The sequence below is a fragment of the Acromyrmex echinatior genome, chromosome 3, assembly GCF_024713525.1.
Source record: "Acromyrmex echinatior isolate Ae372 chromosome 3, ASM2471352v2, whole genome shotgun sequence".
Classification (NCBI taxonomy): domain Eukaryota; kingdom Metazoa; phylum Arthropoda; class Insecta; order Hymenoptera; family Formicidae; genus Acromyrmex; species Acromyrmex echinatior.
The window spans coordinates 7,261,971-7,282,934 of NC_141854.1; the positions used below are offsets into that span (position 1 = coordinate 7,261,971).

At 34.2% G+C, this 20,964-nt stretch overlaps 1 protein-coding gene and 1 long non-coding RNA gene across 2 annotated transcripts in view; both read right to left on the minus strand.

The window, feature by feature from the left end:
* The window catches only part of Cow (Proteoglycan Cow), a 143,345-nt gene that overhangs the window by 101,618 nt on the left and 20,763 nt on the right, over positions 1-20,964 (minus strand). The gene's annotated exons all lie outside the window — the stretch shown is intronic.
* Positions 10,577-19,036, minus strand: LOC147910176 (uncharacterized). The gene is made up of 2 exons (XR_015544509.1): positions 15,241-19,036; positions 10,577-15,208 (listed from the first exon to the last, which is right to left on the minus strand). It is a non-coding gene; the product is annotated as an uncharacterized LOC147910176 (long non-coding RNA).

Genomic DNA, 20,964 nt, shown 5'->3' on the forward strand with positions numbered 1-20,964 from the left:
TCCTGCCTGTATGGGCGATACGCGTGTCCGCCTAAAATTCTTCTGACACTGTCCTAGCCAATCAACTTCTCTTATATATCATGTCTCGCATCTCGCAAAAAAGATCTATTAGATCAACGCCGGACATTTCAAAAAGCTGAAGCCGAAGCGGAAAAAGGAACAATGTAAAGACAATATTATGTAATGCAATGAAAGTAACGTGAATCCAAAATGGATCGAAAGCAAAGACCTGCTGAGAATTTGAAACGTTTCGATCTTCACGTCCATCACGATTTTCGGATAATATATAAGCACGTATCCGTAAATTTTGTAACACATTGTGAGAGATTAACCCGAAATACTTTGCATATTTTTTGATTCAATATTATCTAAATTTTTCGATAAAGTACGGTCTCAAATTCTCATCACACTTCAACGTGGAATTCTTTTTTCAGTATCTTGATTGCACGTAGCTAACAGTCTACATTTCTGTAAAAATTTTCCCTTAAAGAATCTTAGAAATCCTCAAATTGAGAAAGGACGAGCAGTAGTAAACATAAATTCAACGAGCAAATAAAGTTTCACGCGCGATGCTTTCAGGCATAAAATAATAATTTTCTGTGAAAATGTTTAATAAAACAAAACGATATACTTGATTTCACGAGCCAAACCGCTCGAAAACGATAACGAACGTAAACCGTAATTAGATATAGAAGGCTCGCAATGCAAGCCTACCCGTAAATCACAATTAACGCAGAGAGTGACAACGCGAACCGAAGTCAACCAAGCAATCGGGCTACTACTCCATTAACGTACAATCAGGCACTCCGTTGCTTGGAAAATACGAGTGCTCTCACAATTCGACGAGAAACGGTAAAATCGATGTTCATTTGCTACTGCAGGATAAAACAGCAACATGGTTTTCTTTTAAGTACCTGTGTCTGTGTATTCTGTAATTTTTAACGACAGTATCAGTACTGGGTTATATTTCATTCCGCATGTGTGTGTGTGTGTGTATGTGTGTGTGTGTGTGTGAGATGTTAAAAAAGCAACAAAAAATATAACGATAACGAATTGAAGTTAAGAGTTATAAAATACAGACACAGGTACTGTGAAAGGAAGGACACTGAAAATGCAAATTAGGAAATACACTTGGAAATGATTAGTTTCCCATGGAAAAATAACACGCACATACAAATGTGGATTTACTAGTATAATATCTATCATTTTTACAAGAAAAAATTAAATAACACATATTGAAGTCATTCACACTTAGATTTGTAGTGAAATCACTCGATCGTTCGCTCCTTTCGCCAGAATTCCTATATGTTTTCTCACGCTCACAATCTAAACAAGAAACTAAATATTGCGACGTCAATCATACAATACCGGTATGATAAAATCACGCCGCCTTAGAAAAATTGCTGCTGACAAAACACTCAAGGTCTTTAAATTAGTCTTAAATCAAACAGACTTCTACGGTGATATTATCGCATTTGCATTCAATCGGATTTTATTCTCAATTGAGCGCGATACCGTTCTTATGTATATTGATGCAAATCAATGAATTAACGAAGATACGAAGATAAGACAGAATTGTGTAATAGCATACCGACGTATATGCATACGATGGCATAACGAGAGATGCTCGATGGGACGATTGAAAGCCTAGAAATTAACGAAACGACTAGCAAACTACGCGCGCGAATTTGTATTAACGAGATTAAATCCGCAAAGTACTCACGCCATTTATACGTATATCTCGTCATTCACACCGTTTTATCTCTCACTCGAATGGCAGACCGCATATGAAAAAAAGATATGTCCGGCGTGCCAATATTCTCGATATTTCATCGTATATATATGCATAATTTCGATGTTTTTTTAATCCCCGATGCATATTGGCGAGTTCTCGTAAATTCTCTCGGCAATCATTGAGAGCAGTAAAATGGAATGGTTAGGTATTTCATGAAATAATAAAACTTAGAGAAAAATTGCGTACACTTGAGCATAATCTTCAAAAATGCGAAGAATTCAATCGGATATACAGATCTTAATCAGTATTATCGCGATAAAAGGAAAAGTCGAAAAACTGTAGGTTAAAAATCCAGAGTTAAAAATCCAGATATATAGAACAAAGGGACACTTATACTACTTGATATCAAACCGGTAGAAGCGACGAACTATGGCTGCAGTCACTTTAAACCGATTCCTTTTGTCTCTTTATCTGGTTCTTTATCCCTCTTTTCTCTCGAAAATACGAATATCGCGGTAGAGCGAACGAGTACATTCTTAGTCTATGATAAAGGTACATTTCTTTTTTACGTAGCACGAGATATTTTTTTCTCGATATTTTTTTAATATTATATCATACATCATTTCTTAAATTATAATATGACATGAAATTTTCCATGCAATATAACGTGACGCCTGCTAACATATAATATTAATAGTCTATATAGTATGTAGAATTATTAGCATGTATGATGTGCTGTAGTATGTTATTAACGTGTTACGCGATATTAAACATTTATAATATGAGCACACAGGATGCTGTAAATGTTCATCAAACTGATAGTAATGCAACATTGAATTATATAAACGTGAATCTTATTATCCTTATATATCCTGTACAATTATGAATTTGTTGAGGAATTTAGAATGAGCGTTTCGTTTAAAATGTAAAACTTTCAAAATTATAAAGTTATCTAACGTTGGAAAAGTGAATTAAACTTTATGAATTGGAAGTTTAATTCAAAGAAACTTTAATTTCAGTTGATTTTAAACGAGCCTTATTTTAACTGAAACGTTTAATTTAATTGTTAATGTTGAAAATTCTCCCGTTAGATGCACATTTATACATATTTAACATAAAATATTTCATATAGTTCATGCATATTAACGTATTCAATAGCAATATATGTTTTATTACACATACGTAATATTACATGTAATGCACATGCGCGACGCAAAGCGTTTTAATATTAATCGAGTTTTTCTCGCGTATAACGAAGCTGAACTTCTTTATAATTTCATATCTGCCACCGATTTTCTAATGTTCCATTTACCGATATATAATATATAATAGTATGATGCAAAAAAATCGATTGCATTAAGAAAAAACGCTTCCGACCTTAAAAAAAGAAGGTCATTTCGAGATAAGGTAACTGTTTCGATAGCGCTTGCAATATTCGACGCACGTACAATATCGTGAGAAAAGTTGATTTTCGTAGATAATAGTATTTCTCATACCGTCGCTACAGTACGTTACACGTACAGGCTAAACACCATGTAACTCGCGGCCATAAATTACTAATCGGCTCGATGTTCTTTCAGCAAATCCTGGATGCCATTTCCTTTTACCATAGACACGTTTACATGATGTTTACATTCAAGTGTAATCTCATACTGAAGAGGATATATATATATATATATATATATATACGAATTTATATATATATATATATACATATATATATATATGAATTTTCTGATATTTCTCAATAATATGTTTTACTCATGTGAAAAGTCGAAAGAATGTCACTCTCAGAAAAACCCATTACTCCGGAAAATTTTGTGCTTCCATTCGGAAAGCACAAGCCTTTAATATTCCAATGATACTCGTGTTATCTGTCAAAATAATTATTTTAGCAAAGATATATTTTCACAACAGCTCTCTCTCTCTCATCTAGATATTTCACGTGATAAACTTTCACGAGCGTTATAATCGAGCTTCCATTTCCTCTCGCTGGACAATTTCAGGTAAAATCCAAATTCATCTGTCCTACATAAAGGTAGTCGGATTATAAACAAATAATCGCTCGGGAGGATGTCGAAAAGCTGGCAAATGGTTACACGTTCTAGCAATCGGTTTGTTAGAGGCGAAGTGGAGCGCACTTGGAAAATCGATTATCAACGAAATAGGTCATACCAAGCCACGTTCATCAATTCGTAATCAACGTATGCCGAAAATTCTGTCTCGCCGCATCGCGTCGCAGTCGCGCGTGAAAGAGTAATGCATCACGAGAATCATATAGAACGACTTTGTATAATTCCAATGACGTTGCGACAATTCATTGTCGCGGTTTCATCTTGAGTTTTGCCGCCGGAATTAGTAACGAATATCGATTACCTCCAATCGTTATGCACTTGGGCAATCACGCGGGGGAAAATATTCCTCTAACATCTCGTAATAGTACATGTTACAATGAGAAACGTGCATTTATGGTTTCATCGAAATTAATCCTGTATGCCGCGAGATAAATCTGTCGTATTTTCCGTTTTAACAAGCGGCGAATCGGTTTGAACCAAGTTATATCATACATCGTATATGCAATATCCATCATATTCTGGACTGTTACAGTTGTTTATATAAATATCTGTAGAGATTTTTATTTAAAATAAAAAGTTGGCTTGTGACGAATTAGAGTTGAATGTGTGTGTGTATGTGTGTGTGAGTATGTGTGTATTTTACATCAGGGAAAGTACATAAAAGTTATTGACTTCAATTTAGGATTAATTATTATAAAAAATGAGAAGATTATCAAATTATGTATAATTAAAATAATTATTATATACATATGATTTCAAATATTATATTAAAAGTTGAATTACATTTTCTCATTATAAAACGCGCTATTTTACGCGAATCTTGCAGCGCTTCTCTTCTACTATAAATTTTTATAATGCTTCTGGCCAAAAAAGATATTCAATTTAAATTAAAACATCGTACAGTAAAGGATGCGGCTCTATCCTTTACGGGTCAGATCTCATTTCAGCGAGCACTGACCCCAGGAAAATTCTCCACGAAATATTTTTACGAATATCCTCGAAGTTGATTTTGCAGAACCGAACTGGGCATTCTCGATATGCACTTCTCTTCAACGGAATTTCGTTCGCGCACAAAGCCAGAGCGTTTCTCTTTCTCCTCTGCCCTTGAAAGTAGGTTTTTATTCCATCCTTTTACACGCACGGTCTAGGAAGGGACGAGCTTTCCGATAAAGGATCGGTACACTCCGACGAGATTGCGTTCCATCGAATACGAGTATTACGAAACGCGCTTTATCGCGATCAAGAGCTGTATGTCGACTGAAACTAATTTACGCGAATAGGTACAACACGTTTCTCATACACGCGGCGGAAAAATCTAAATCCTCCTTAAATCGATATAAAATACAACCGATCATCGTATTCATAAAAAGTAAAAAAACAGGGAGAGAGAGAGAGAGAGAGAGAGAAATAAAAAATGTCGATAGTAACAGGGCGCCAGAATTCTGTTAAAATTTCGTTTTCACCTTCCAGTCGAGATTTGCTGAAGAGAGAAGTGACCTCCATTTCTACAGATCTCACATCTCACGTTTATGTGATCTGCTCTGATGTGCGTTTATGTTTGCACACATGCACACATGCACGCACACAATTCCACTCAAGCTATCGCGAGAGCGCACTGTTATACGTTCCAATAACGATACGACGGCCGTAATACATCCTCGTGATTGCGCTCGCGACAGGCATGCATTTTATGCGGCGCATGAGCTTCGAGCTATCATTTTTACGTCAGTCGTATATTTGCGCGCCCGCATTATCCGCCGGGCAAGTGGATGGAATAAAATTCCGTTCGGGCCCTGATCGCAATTTCCTCCTTTTTCCCCGGCAAATTCCACGAGGATATATTTCTTGGTGCGAACGGAGCGTTACGAACCGTCGCGCCTGACCTCGGCGAAAACTTCGGACTTGCCAACGATCATCTCGAACTGAAATCGACTTTCGGCGCTGCATACGAACACGATATAAAAGATACTGAGCAGCACGATCAACTTTACAATTGCGACTGGATCCCTTTTATCGGCTGCCCGTGTCGCTTATATTAAAGCACCTCTCGAAGTGCTCGCTATCGAAAAACGATATACGGAGAAAAAATATGAAATAAAAAAAGGTATCTCACAATTTCGTCATAATATCTTTTCCGATAGGTATTTGTGTCCACGCCCTCAGATCTTTCGTGTGTTCGTGAAGAATGACGGAGCATGAATGTTGATGCAATTAACGAACGCGAATCTTTTCATTTTCGGTACACTTGACGGAGATATGATCCCTTGATGGGAGGTATTGACAAACGCGGAATGACGAGGGATTAGGTAATCGATCAACGTCATCAACATGCTCGAATTCCGCTGGTTGGTGGCTTTTTAGCAATGAAGTTGCTCGGAGTGGCAGCGTGTGAATCGAGTTGTATATAAAGAATTTTTATAACGAGTGTATATTACAATAATTATATTATAAATTACAATAATTGTAGATACATAATTGCAAAAATATTTTATGTCGCAAGCTTCCAATGTTTTGTCGTGTAATAAATGTCTGTATAACTCAATTAAGCATCTTTCAGGCCATCTAAAATACCACTTAAAATAAAATCCATTTAAAGTCTAAGGTTTTACGAGGATTAATTCGTCAAGAGTTTTTAATTTCTCCATTAAATTTTAAAATTAAAAATACTTGTTATTATTTTATACATATAAGTATCGATCGGAGAAAAATCAACTTACATATTAAACGCGCACTCTTGAAAAATTTATCACATTTTATATATATATATATATATATATATATATATAATTTATAGAATATTTTATAAAACATTGAGAAAAGTCGTAAAGAATCATAAAAACATATATTTGCAGTATGTTAAAATAATAACGTATCAAAAGCAAATTCCTCAACTAGACCTGAATAAAGAGGTATCATTTAATAAAGCTATAATGATATTTGTAGTTGACGTATTGAAACTAGCAGAACCGATCGAATGTCCTATTCAAAGGGCTAATATCGTATATCAGCATGAACAAAGCTGCCGGGTCGCCATGTCAAATCACAGAGAATATTACGCCTTTCACGAGTGATGCGCATTCGTATTAGCGAATTAGAATGTTAGTTTGAAGTTGAGACTGATGTACCCGCGAATCTCAGCCTGGAAGTTTATACCGGCAAATTCCGACATAGTCGGATTGTAGTTTGACGTGTCTTATAATTGCATGAGTTCGTGCACTCTCAGTAATTAAAGTGTGACGTTAATGAACATTTAATAATGCACACAGCATAATATATTAATGCAAAAATTCTTAAAATATATGTTTAAAACAACCATGATATCATCCTAGAAAAAGTAATAAGTAAGTATTATAATATTAGAAAAAATGAAAAAGGACATTGATACCATTTTAAGCAATATAACAAATAATTAAAGAAAGAAAAGGAATGAAAATTTTATTTTTTTAAATATACGCTCATGTTGTAAAAAGTAACAACGAAATGTTATATAAAAATTATTCTATTCTTTTAATTTCCAATAAATAATTGAGAATAATAGAAAATATAACTAGTAACACAAGCAAATGCATTTTCCTTTTGAAATAAATTTATTTTAAAATATTATTATTACACAATATATCAGGTATTTAAAAGTGTAATTATTTAGCCTTTCACAACTGATGAATAAATAAAGGATAAATATCGATATGTTAAGTTGCAAGTATTAAGTATTAAACGTCAAGGACTACCAATTCCATTAAACAATCGAAGGTTTCTCTAACGCCCACCATTTTATAGATGCAACTCGTGCAACCCATTGCATGGATTATAAAGGAAATGAAACCACGTTTAATTTTGCATGACTTGACTCACGCTGGCCTTCCTACCGCGCTGTTGAAGGTAACCAACAAATGGACGCAGCCGTAACAAGATGAGGTCGTTTAGAGAACAGACATATACATATGTACTTGTATGTAACTAGCGAACTTGGAATACGTTAACGCTACGTATGATGTAGTCCATTTGAATAACAAACTTATCACACTCTTTAAATAAGTGTCTAAATAACTATTATAATATTTAAGCATTGTTTAATATATTATAGTATTTAATATAGTTATTATATATAGTATTTAAGCAATTGTTATATAATTGAGATCACATAATCGAAGCCAGCAGTTTCCAATAAAGAATCATAATATGTAATAGTTTTCTTAAGCCATATTCTGATCAAATCTTATATTTAAGACTTAAGTACAATCTTAATCAAGATATCATAAACTAATCAGACTGTATTAGTGATGTTCATAAAAGAAACATTTAATTTTAAGATATTAAAGTGTTTTATTCTTGTCTCCGTTTTTTAAGACACTATGTGTTTAGATTTAAAACATTAAAACGTTTGAAATTGAAATATCTTTTATTATTAAACGTTTGTTTCACAAAGATGTTTTAAATGTAAACATTTTAAACACTACATTTTTTACAATAAACTTAAGATATTACTTAAGACGATCTTAAAATAAAAATGAACTGAATACCGCTCTTAGTATCTTATCAATATATATCTTCAAAAAAAGTATTTTTCCACATACGATTGTCGTTGTAAACAAGGAGATGTGTTTATAAAATAACTAAATTATCAACAAGCCAATGATTATTGGACGATTAGCCAATCTCACACGTTGTAATTATTTATAAGGGAATGGGAAGCCAGACAATTCGCACGTGGCGCACTCACTCTAATTAGATCGGATTAAATCTAGCCCGATTATGTTCGTTAGTTACGGCGAAACCACAGTTAGGAGTCCAAACCGATACTGCTGTAAGCTGAAACGGGACCAATGATTCTTGGGACGCAGCCGGCGTCGTTTCTCATTAGCCGGCAAAGCTTGAAAGAAAAGAGAAGAAAAAGCGGAGATTGATTCTTTCAAGAAGGCTGAGTGCAGACCCTTTGCTTCGTTCATCGAATGGAGACCTCAGACCTGTGACTTGAACGCCAGCTCGTTGTGCAAGGATAAAAGAGGCCCTAGGAAGGGTGCGAGGGTTAAAAACGGCCTTTCAATACGAAAGGGAAGTAACTTAGGTGTCCATTCACACTATTCACTAGCGAGGAACTCTCGTGAAATATAAACCACGCAATAGATAATTATCTCTACACATTGAAAGCAGGTTAAACATCAATTTATTCCACCCAAATTTCGTTTGGATAAAAATGCATTCGAGTTATAAAAGTATAAAATTAATATTATTACTCAATTGATTTTATCAAAACGTCAAATTCATCCTTTTGGCACAAATACAACGATATTGTAATGTACAGAATATATCCATATTTAGAAGTGATCCAGTGTTCCACCAACACTTCGCTTTTCTAAATGCATATACTAAACCAAATCTTTATTATAATCTCTTATAATAACTCATCTTTGATGCTTCTTAATTACGCCTTTATAAGTTTACCATTTTAATTAAAGAGATGTGCAATATTCGAAAAAGTATTGTAAATACAATTTTACGAAAATCTCTAGATGGATTAATTAAATTAATATTATTAAATTAATAAATCATTTCCTTAAAAATTTAATTTTTTTTAATAACTTCTTCGTTATTAAACAATATATGTATTATTGTTACATAATATTATACATGTAATATTATACATATATAATATTATACATGTACATTCAGATTATTTTATAAACGTTAAATCCGGAAAAATTTATTCTTACGAATTCTTACGATTATTCTCTCTTCTATTCTGGTGACCGTTCACTTTTGCGCACTCGAATGGCTGCGCAAATATATTTCATATAGTGTATAGAAACAAAACGACATCGGTACAATTAAGAAATATGTTACAATGTAATATCTATTGCGTAAGACAAAAATAGAGTTTCATGCCTCGTGAAATAAATTTCCGTGCAGTGTGGCTTGTACGCCATGCACGTCGTGCCTTCTTGTGCCGTTACCTTCGTACGTGTCGAAGAAATCGTACAAAACCAATGATCTCAACTCCTTATGGATAGAGAAAACGACTTAACCAATATCTTCAAAGGATATCTTTATCACTATGATAGCATCTCATAAACGTTCAGACTAATGTCTCGATTATATAATGTATGCGAAAATCGAATTCAAGCGATCAATCGTGTCTTTCAATAAAATTAAATAATTATTATTAATTTAGAAATAGAACTAAAAAAGTTTAATAGCTGTATTTAATCTAAGACACTGAATGTATGTAAATATCGAAAAATCAACAAAAGAAATTCAAAGGAAATTCTACCAAACAAAAATGTTGTGGCCAACATAAAATTTATTATTTAATAGATAATTGAAAAATGATCAAAAACTGTAACTTTTCTAAATTTTCAAGAAACGATATATGTATCCAGAGTTAGAAAATTAATGACAGACAATGCAACCATAATTTATCTCGTTCGCGAGTTTAACATTATTTATTGTTGATGAAGCTTTATGCGTTTCGTATCCCTGTTCGCCAATAAACTTTGGTATCCTCGTCGCGCATTGGAGAAACGAGAAACGGAAGATAGTGGCAACGATGGCGACGACGGTAGTGGTTTTCCGTGGATCGATGACGGTGACCCGACAAGGAAGACTCCAGAGGAAAATGAAACGCTACGATAAGGGCGTAAGATCCGGAGAAAGGAGAAGCACAAGGCACGAATAAAGAATGTAAAGCGCTGCGTGTCAAGTCAACGTTTGCCATCTACGTGACGTTAGATCGAATCGCGAATGTATAGAATATTCGTAGATTTCCAACTTTTCTTTTTGTTCCTTATACGAACTTTTTGAACAATTCTGCACGAGTTATTCCCTACAGATTTTTGACAAAGTATAACTTTCTCGTTAAACTAACAGAAACGTGCAAATACAAAAGATATATGCGCTTTTCATAAAAATCAAATCTAACAAAAGAAAAAAAGAACAAATAGAAAGAGGAAGAAAATAATAAATATCTTCTTATATATCATAATGCGAAAAATAGTTCCAAGGATCGAATTATGAATATAATTTAATAATAAATTTTTCGCACGGATTTTATTTTTCTTGATTTGTAGGAAACGTATCGCACTCTTACAGCAACATATAGGTATAATACACATATAAAGCTATCTATTTAAAATTCTACAAATGTAAAATACATTTAATATTAAATAAAGAAAGCGTTTTTTTCGCTTAAATCCATTTGTATTCTTAATTATGTAAAACTTTGTTAACGTCTGTTTTATCTCTCGTGAGCCTTACAAATACCTCGATGTTTGCATAAAAGGGTCAGTCCTTGATTCGAAAAAATTCGTAATTGAGAAAGTGTGTACCTAGTTACGTTTTGCATATACATGCCAGCACGTATCGGGATATCGAGTGGGTCGACAGATAGATCCAGGTATACGAAAGGCATACGCGCGCGAGAAAACGTGTCTGCTCAAGGTCGACAGGATGATCTCGCTTCGTGAAAAAGGATCATTTCGAATTCCTAACACGCTGTCTCATATCCGTGGATTGTCGAAATTGCCATCCCGACGTCGCATCTCGTTCGTTTTACCCGTCTCTCCGGTAATTATAAATAGTATTTTAAATTGCTCGACATTAAGCTTCTATTGAAAATTTTGCTTCATTCATTCGCGTCATATTCACAACATGCAACATCAGTCTGCCCGATTTTCCCGCAATGTTTTAAAATGCCCCATTAATAATCGGTTGCAAGGGATGATCTGATATAATTCGATATATGGAAATATTCTATCATTACCCTTTTGATATTCGATATTTGCACCGAAACTTTTTTTGAAACCGAAAGTTTCTTTGAGTTTCCGTATCGTAACATATCGGATCTAAAACTGATATCAAATAATTCAATACAAAGGCTTTGTTTCCAAAATTCACTATCAGCTTATCAGCAGTCAGCACTGAAAGGCTACATTTGATATTACGTGCACTAAGCTTTTCAGCAGTGGCAGCGAATTTTGAAATATACAGCCAAAGAAGAAGTAGAAAAGCGACAACTAGAGATATGCGGAGGAGCACAGACTTTTGATATTTCGTATCGAATCATTTCCAATCAATATATCGCCGTATTGACATTGCATATCCATATCAATACGAAATATAGATATAAAATATCAAAATGTGCTCTTTCGCACATTTCTTGCAAATGATAACTATTTAAAACAAATATCAGTCTTATACGATACTATTTTAATACACATAATATACTTATATAAAGAGAATATTATAATTCATATAATAATCCCTGCTTTATATAGATATATGTATGTTACGTAACTTCCGAGTTATGACGTAATTTACATCGATAAGCCGAAAGAGAGAGAGAGAGAGAGAAAGAGAGAGAAGGCAGGAAAAAAGTAAAGAGAAAACGCTTTAAATTTTTCCCTCGATGTTCCAGCAAATAAACGAGTTCATTACAGCCAGTCTTATTAACTGCATGTACGAAGCGAGTAAATACCTGCAGGCAATAAATAAAACAAAGAAGAGCTTCTTCCAGAGAGGCCTCCGTGTAAGGGATTACCTCCATGGCAGGCGTGCACGTATGGCTGCAATTATCGTTACCCTTAATCGAATTCAGCACGTACCATTCTATGTCAATCGTATTGACAGCTCAGCTGCTCAGGAATACGACGAGAGTTTCTGCGGGAGGTACAAATACAATATGTATAACAACGACACAAATTCGAGCAAATTAATTACGCTTAGAAATACAAGAGACGAACGGGATAATGAACACACACTCGATAACTTATAATTATATATAGTGGTATAATTTCGAGTTTCTGGCGAAAGCGGCTTTCGCGGCGACTTAGGCTAATGCGGCACTTTTGGAGATTATTAAAATAAACTGCATGCGCTAAGAGCCAGAGAATCGACGGAAGAAGTTTTAATTAACCGCACAGTCCTGCGCTCGTATATGGAAGTAACTCATCCTTGAACTTGGAAGTATCTGTAACTTTTAATTTTCTACATGTTCAAAATTATTTAGCAAGTACGTGCAGAGGAAAAAATGCAAGGAAGATTTTCTGCATATTGCACATACACGAATACAGAATTTTTGTCTCTCTTTCACTTCCGCCTTCTCTAATAAATATGAAAGATCAATCATTTTTACTTTATCTTACTCCATATTATTAAATTATTTATTAAATATTTATTGAATCTTTTACATTGAGTGTTGCCAAGATATTATAGTATAGTTCAGTTTTGAGTAAAACTAGTAACATCTCAATTAAGCTTAAAATTACACATTAAAGTCACTTGAAATGTAACTTTAAACGTGTAATTTTAACATTTATTTAGTTTCTGAAACTCAATATATATCGGAACATTTAAAAATGTCAGTATCAATAATTGCTAAATCCTTTAATAAACATTGAAACAATCGATTCTCTCCTTTGTTTTGCTTTCCGTTATCTATTATTGAAAAAATTCTAGAGTAACCATCATTGTCTCGAAAAGAAATATAGAATTTCTAAGCATTATAACATCCTTAAAACTTAGAAATTCAAGCAAATGTAGCGAATGCTCATACGCAAACATGCTATATTTTCTCAAGACGCCTGGCACGTTTTGAACACACATTGCAGACGCGAGGATGCCTTTTCATTAAAGTGCATAATCTTCAGGCTGACAGACAGTCTCTAGAGATACAACCAGGCAACATGCAAAATCCGGCTTACATATCTGTCGTACATGTCGTAGGGAAGGAGAGGAGAGACGAGCGGCATGTGCTCGTTAGTACTTCCAGAATATCCGGATATTAGTGGATCGTATTGCTCATTAAATTCGAGGGCCTATCCAATTTATCATGCGCTACAAATCAAAATGGTAATTTGCGAGAATAATTTTCTCTTCATGAGAAGCGCGTAAATTCTCGCGTCAGTTTACACATTAATTAATATAGCAATTAACTTATTTTTGTGTGTGTGTGTATATATATATATATATATATATATATATGTGTGTGCGTATGTATGAGATTATGTTATAACAATATTATAGAATATTTCTCTTTGATAAGTTTGAAATACTTACATTTTTCTGTTAATTAAGTTATCACCTTCTACAATTTCCAATTGTATATATATTTATAGTCAAATATTACATATTTTTTATTTAAAAATAACATTCCATTCTCTCTCTCTCTCTTTCTTCTCTCTCTTTTTCTCTCTTTCTCTTAAGGACTATTTGAAATTAAATAAAAATTACGGTATGCTGTTTATTAGCATTAGGTTTAATTTATAAATAATTAAATTTTGTACAGTTTAATTAATAATTGGACGAGTTATTTTGATAAGAAAAGTATCAAAACATCTATAAGAAGATATTTTTTATAAATATACAAAATTTTCTGTCAAAGTATATAAAGCTTCGCAAGTGTTTGAGATCTTAAGATTGATAAAAACATAAAGAGATAACTCAATCTAAAAAAATTTAATTACATTGTGTTCTTTAACATTTATGCGTAATAAATTGTTTACTACCACATTTTGAAACGAGTGATCTTGAAACTTTTAAATTAAAACAGCCTATATGCGTACGAAGAATCAATATAAAAATGACTTCCTTAGCAAGTCGATAGAACATAAGCGAACATCATCCCACCTGTGTGTCACGGCAGAAATCCGCTTCTCGTTCTATAGAAAGCGAGCGAGCTGTTTCTGGAATACTATGTTTGCTTTAATCCCATCCTCCCCCCACACATACAACTTGGATGTGGTATATAAAAGCCTTTTATCTATCGTAACTCTCGAACCATATAACATGTGCGACCACGAAACCCCGCATGACCGTGTTTGTACAAGAGAACACAGAAAATCAACACAAGTTAATCAGGTTGGCCAGACCGAACACGCAAAAGCTCCAAGAGATGAAAAAACGATGAGGAATTGTCTCCTTTATAATAATAATTATTATCCCTTCATCAAATACGATATCCTTCTATCTATAATCTCTGTATTTCATTTACCTCCAAAATATTTCGTGATCTGACAATGATCAACGACAATGCATGTCAAAAGAATTATATTTGATTAGGAAAAATTAAGATATATATCATAAAAGAGATTTTTTGCGGGAAAAACTGTTCAATGTTTCGCAATTTAATAATTCTATGTCGCACGAAAATATTTTCATAAATATTTTCCTTTTTTAATAATTCTATATTATTGTGATATATATGACATATCTAATAATTTTTGTACAGTTTATTCATCGAGATAAAGTTTCTCGGCACTGTGTTATTTCCGAAAACTGGCAACCGTGCTTTAACAATGAGAAATCTGGACGTGGGATGTATAACACAGCACATCGAAGGATGACAAATACGATATGTGGAGTACTTTGCGTGACAATCTGACGGCAGGGAAATGCAATAGCACGCCTATATTGTGAGACGTGCTACGCATAGCAGACGGACGGTGTCGCAGTGCGTTCTCCAACCGAGAACGCAGATCGGTTGAGGGTAAAAGAGGAGAAGGGCAGAGAATGGCAGGCGTTGTGTCGAGGCGGTCACAGCCGGCGCGGACTAATGTGTTTACAGATACGCCAATTGTAAACGAAACCGCAATGAGAGCTCGCTTCCACCTGCAGCCCATCAGCCTACCCTGCGCTGGCTCCTTCATTGCATCTCGTTGACGATACGGTTGGCATACACTGAACGTTCCCACTCTGTTAAGCTTCCGTTAAGCCCACCCTCTCGCACTTCGCCGCCGAATTCTTCCACTCGAGCAAGAGATGCACGTTTCGCCCAAAACAAATTTATATGCGCCAGAGCCGGCCATTATTCTCGACTTGGATCGAGCAGCGCGCGAATAAACTTCCCCGCGCGTCTATTTACGGCGACCTCGATCTCTTTCACTGTGAGGTGAGATCCTCGTCTCTCGTTGACAGCTATCGTCGATTACTCCAAGGGATTTGACGTGACCTATTTCACCAGACCCTTCGTAATAAATTCTTCCTCGTAGCAAATTCTTCGTAATAAATTCTTCGTTGAGCATCACGAACCGCTTTTGTTAAACAATTAGCGCGTTCACTGCTATTGTATATTAAATTGTTTCCGAAAGAGAGAAGAGCGCGAGGATTAACCAAACGGAAATGAAATCCCTCCCTTCCTCCTCCTATCGTGCAGCTTTTTTCATCGTCGTTGTATTTTCGTCGTCGCGGAACCGTTGACGAGGCATTTCGTGTGGAAATGGATCTCGTTGGAGCAGCACGTTTCAATAGTTTTAATGCCAGTTGCAGCTGCTAACTTGTACAATGCCCTGGGACAGCGGCTGAGAGAGCACTCACTTTGGCACAAACGACTCGGCCACAAGTGCAACTTTTCTCTTGAATTTAATTCCAGTTGCTCGACGACTACCACCGAACACGTCAAATATCGAAGGATTTCAGCATCCTTTTATACAATTATTTGTAGACAATAGGGAGTTTTTGCAATACCGCTTATCCAGATGCGATAAACGCTAACGTCACGTTATCTTTTTCTTAACAATTACACCCCAAAAAAAAAATTCCATTTGCCATTTAGCAGTTCCGTGTTAACGTCAGAGGGTTTTCCATTTATATACGACCTCAAAAGGATACTCTACAAAGTAAAGGAATTTCGTACAACCATAAAGAGCTTAAAATTAAGGGAAAGGATTTAGAATTGCAATCCTCTCAATGCTAGAAAAACGTCTTGCATGTACTGACATGCACGTGCCATACTACAGTAGCACGTAAATGACAAACTTCTCTTAATAAATAATCGTGCCACTAGTATTTTGTATATCCTCTTATTTTAAAAGGCTATTCGAGTTATTATAATAAAATTTTCTTAGAGAAATTTATTTTTGATCATAGTTCATGTGTGCTCATTTTTATAGATGAATATATTAGGTGTTGGAATTAATTCGTAGCGTTTTACAAGTGATGGGAAGTACTTTCATTAATGTATTTTTTAATGCTCATGTGAAATAAATAACATTCTTTCATTAAAAAACGCTACGAATTAATTCCAACACCTAATAATACACGTATGTTATAAATACGCGCTTAATTCATGTAAGATTTTTTGTTTAGAAGAACTGCTAAGAGGAATTCTCCGCTTATCGGCAGAATATATATTTTTTAGTATAATTAAGAAAAGGATAATGTGACTTTAGCGTTCATCTGGATTCACGTCGTTGCAAAAACTCTCTAATAATGAACGACTAGAATTTGTGTCAGGTTAACCTTATATGTTATATAAGGATCTGATTTGGTTGACATAAGGTAATTCTAAATAAAGTACATCTAACAAGGTGTTTCTCATCAGGTTTGAATATGATTGATCTTTGTAAGGTTGTATGTTATAAAGATCTGGTTTGGTTGACCTAAGTTAACCTTGAGTAAAATATACTTAAGAAAATCCTCATCAGGTTTGAGTATGATTTTTGTAAGATTGTATGTTTTAAGGACTTGGTTTGGTTGACCTAAAATGATCCTGAAGAAGATTTTCGTTAGGTTTGAGTATGGTTGACCTCGTTTCTAATACGCAGCCATGTCACGAGATGAACGAGTTACTCGTAAGAAGAAAACGTCCACAAGAAGTTCTACAAGAAGGCATATGCAAGTCGATTTGAATAATCTCCTAGAGAAAAAGTTTCTTCAGAATATGCCACCTGGACCTCTGAAAGATATATTTTTTGCTTCTTTTGGAATGTGATGCTAAATTAATAACATTTGAATAATTCCCGACTTAGAAATTTATCCAGTGATTTTAGCAGGTCCTAGCTAGGTTGATCTTATTTCATTATCAGGTCCTCATCAGAATCCGATGAGGCTATCTGGATGGGGAGGACTACTGTGCTGCGTTACATGACTGATCAGGTCCCGATGGACTTACCTTATCAGGACCTGATAACGAAATAAGATCAATCTGATTAGGACCTGCTAAATTCCTTGGATAAATTTCTAATCGGGACGACGCTTCAACAAACAGCACAGTAAAAGAGGTTAGAAATAATTTTATTGAAAACGGTCAAGTTCGACTGCGATGTCGACCGAGTATCATTCCGGCAATTTGAAAAGAACAAAGCTTCTTTGCGATCCGATATGGTCGAAAATCCTTCTGTGTTCGCAGGGATTTGACAGAGGCTGGCGTCGAGAATGTGGAAAATGCAATCCCTAGAAATTCTAATTAGAATCCGGCACGCGTGGTACATAGTCGGTCTCGTTACATCGCGTATTTGAAGAGAACGAACCGAAGTTTCAATTTCACTCTCCAACTCGCCTCGTTCGACATCGTCGTTGTGTTACGAGAGCAGTTTCAAACTCATTCACCATAGTTCACTGAGTACGATTCGCGAACGTTTTCTTTGAAAAACCGATCTACGAAGACGATGAATTGACAAAGAAGAACAATATCGTTACACTTTAACACGACGAATCACTTCTTCATTAAACAAGAAGATAATAATCACTTTCAACAGTGCAAACAGACATTTGAACAATTCTTCGTCATTTAATAATAATGAATTAAAAAATGACGAATAATCAAATTTGGATTTTTAACGAAAAGTATGAGCTTTGTTAATTTCTGATGACATCTTTCTGATGACGTCAACGTTGACTCTTAATTCTTGAAAGCAGTACAATGACACATTGGGGGCCGGGTAAAATTTTACGTTATCTCATGCATGTATATATTCTCTGGATACACGAAATCTCACTCTCAGAACACCAAATGGAAATCAACGAAGCGCAAGTAGGTAGACGACGAAATTTTCACGTCCGCGCGTAACAGCGTCTGGGTCCGGACGCCGCAAGTAATACGTTCTAATTTCTTCATAGCGGGTGCAGTATTTTCTGTTTACGCCGACTGCTTCTACGCGATGTGCAGCAAAATCGATATGTTCATGCCACTCCCTAGCAAAATACGGAGTCGGAATATCCCTCCGGTGCAGCGACGACACGTCACGTTGCGTTCATGCGATCGCGCTAAATGCAATCTGCCAACAATGAGGTATAACAGTACGCACCAGCGTAAACTAACAGCACGTATTATAACAAAAGGATCAGATTTTAGATTTGTATGCGATTATAAAAACATGCTTTATAATGAAATATATGGATCACGATTATTATTATTTTACTTATCTAAACAGTGTGTTGCTAAAGTCTTGTTCTTTCTCGCCTTTCCTATCTTTTTAATTTAAAAAAAAACTATCATGAATTCTTGATGTTTAAAAAAAAATATTATAGGAAAGTATTATATATATATATATATATATATATATATATATATATATAGTGTGTATGTGTGTGTGTGTGTGTGTATTGAGTAGTTAAAAATAGTAGTTTACAATTTTCTCTTTCGTTTACTATCTATACAACCATAAAACAAACGCAATAATGAAAAAGAGTTATACGATATGCGACAAAAATCATAATCTGCAAGTAAACGGTTTAATTTTAAAATCCTATTGCATCAAGCAACGAGTATTAAGCAACAATCGACGCTCTTTAAAACATCTGTTAATTAATAATTACGAACAGAATTTGTCGGTCGCGCGCAATTCATTGCGATTGGACGAGTAAGGTTTGCTCCGATTTGGAGCGTATGCGTTATTGATCCAAACGCGAGTATATGGGACGTTCTCTTTGACATACGCTATGTAGATGTAAAACTACATTCACGTTTCCTCCGCGTTTAATAACGCAAAACACGATCTCTGAAAACATTATGGCTAGATGGGAAGATAGAGATAGATGATCTCTCGTTACTGCAAACATCTGAGCAAAATGCATTCGCTAAAAAGATAAAATTATCGACATGCTTGCTTTTTGTACATTTATAAATATGTCATAACGCAAATGTTTAACCTATTTTCCTTGTGTCTCTCGATATTTCAATAAAGATCTAATTTAGCAAATAATATATCATCGATAGCAACGCTGATTCAATCAATCGATAAGACAACAGTATTTTATTGGCTATGATGTCGAATAAAATAAAATAAGCTTATAAACAATTATGACAAATTCACTTTGATGCCTTCATCTCAAAATAAATTGATCATTCATATAATTAATATATATTTGCGTAATTCGTGCAACATTAATTACTATTGTATTAATTTAATCGAAAAATTCATACGAAGTAAATCTGCATTGTCATTATTTGGATACGTAATACTTATGATAACGTATTTTAATCTCTTGCATAACTACTCAACACAATAAACTAAACATGAATAAAAAATTTTATTGCTTCACTGAGAAACAAATATATATATCCTAAATTTCAATAAATATTTATTTGAATAATACCAATTAAATATTTATTAAATATAAAAATATATTTATTTGATAGAAGAAACATTAATTTAATTTAACAATCATTTATTTTTATTAAACAAATATTTATTTATTGTAAGTAAATGTTTGGTTGGCAGTATTCAAATAAATATTTATTTAAATTTAAGTTATTTTTTCTCAGTGTAAAAATAGCTATACAATGAATATAAATAATAAAAAGACTCTCGGGACTGTCTAATACTTAATGAAATAACAAGCTTTAGTTTCACTACCACGGAAATCTCATATTTACCAAGCATTTTCTTAAGACTAGGGAATCGTGAATTATCGTTTACCAAAGCGCGGTATTAACTCCGCTATATGGGAAAGAATACCACTCCAATTTACGATATTGACACTGAAATTATCTTCTATGGAAGAAATTGTTACAAATGTTTTTTTTTTTCTAAAAAGTTCAATTGAAAGAAATATTAATGCTTATACGAGAAATTGGATTACTGTAAATAAATAGTAATAAATAAATATTATAATTCTCTTTAATTAATATAATAATATATGTACTGATATCAGTGGAATATTTTCTAGAAAAAGAGAGAAGATGAGATTTCAATAAGTTGTTTTTAGAAAAACAAAAAAATGCAAAAATATATTCCTAATTAATTACGTTAAGTCATATTTTATACACAAACGTGAACCGTCATCGTCAGTCACGCCAATAAATCGATGTTGTCGTGATAAAATTCCACGGCGCTCGTCATCTTCAATCGATCATAGTCACGATTAGTGCTCATTACGCACAATTTCGCACGGACACGGTATAAAGAGAAACGATTAATGATAAGCCGTGCGGGCGATGTA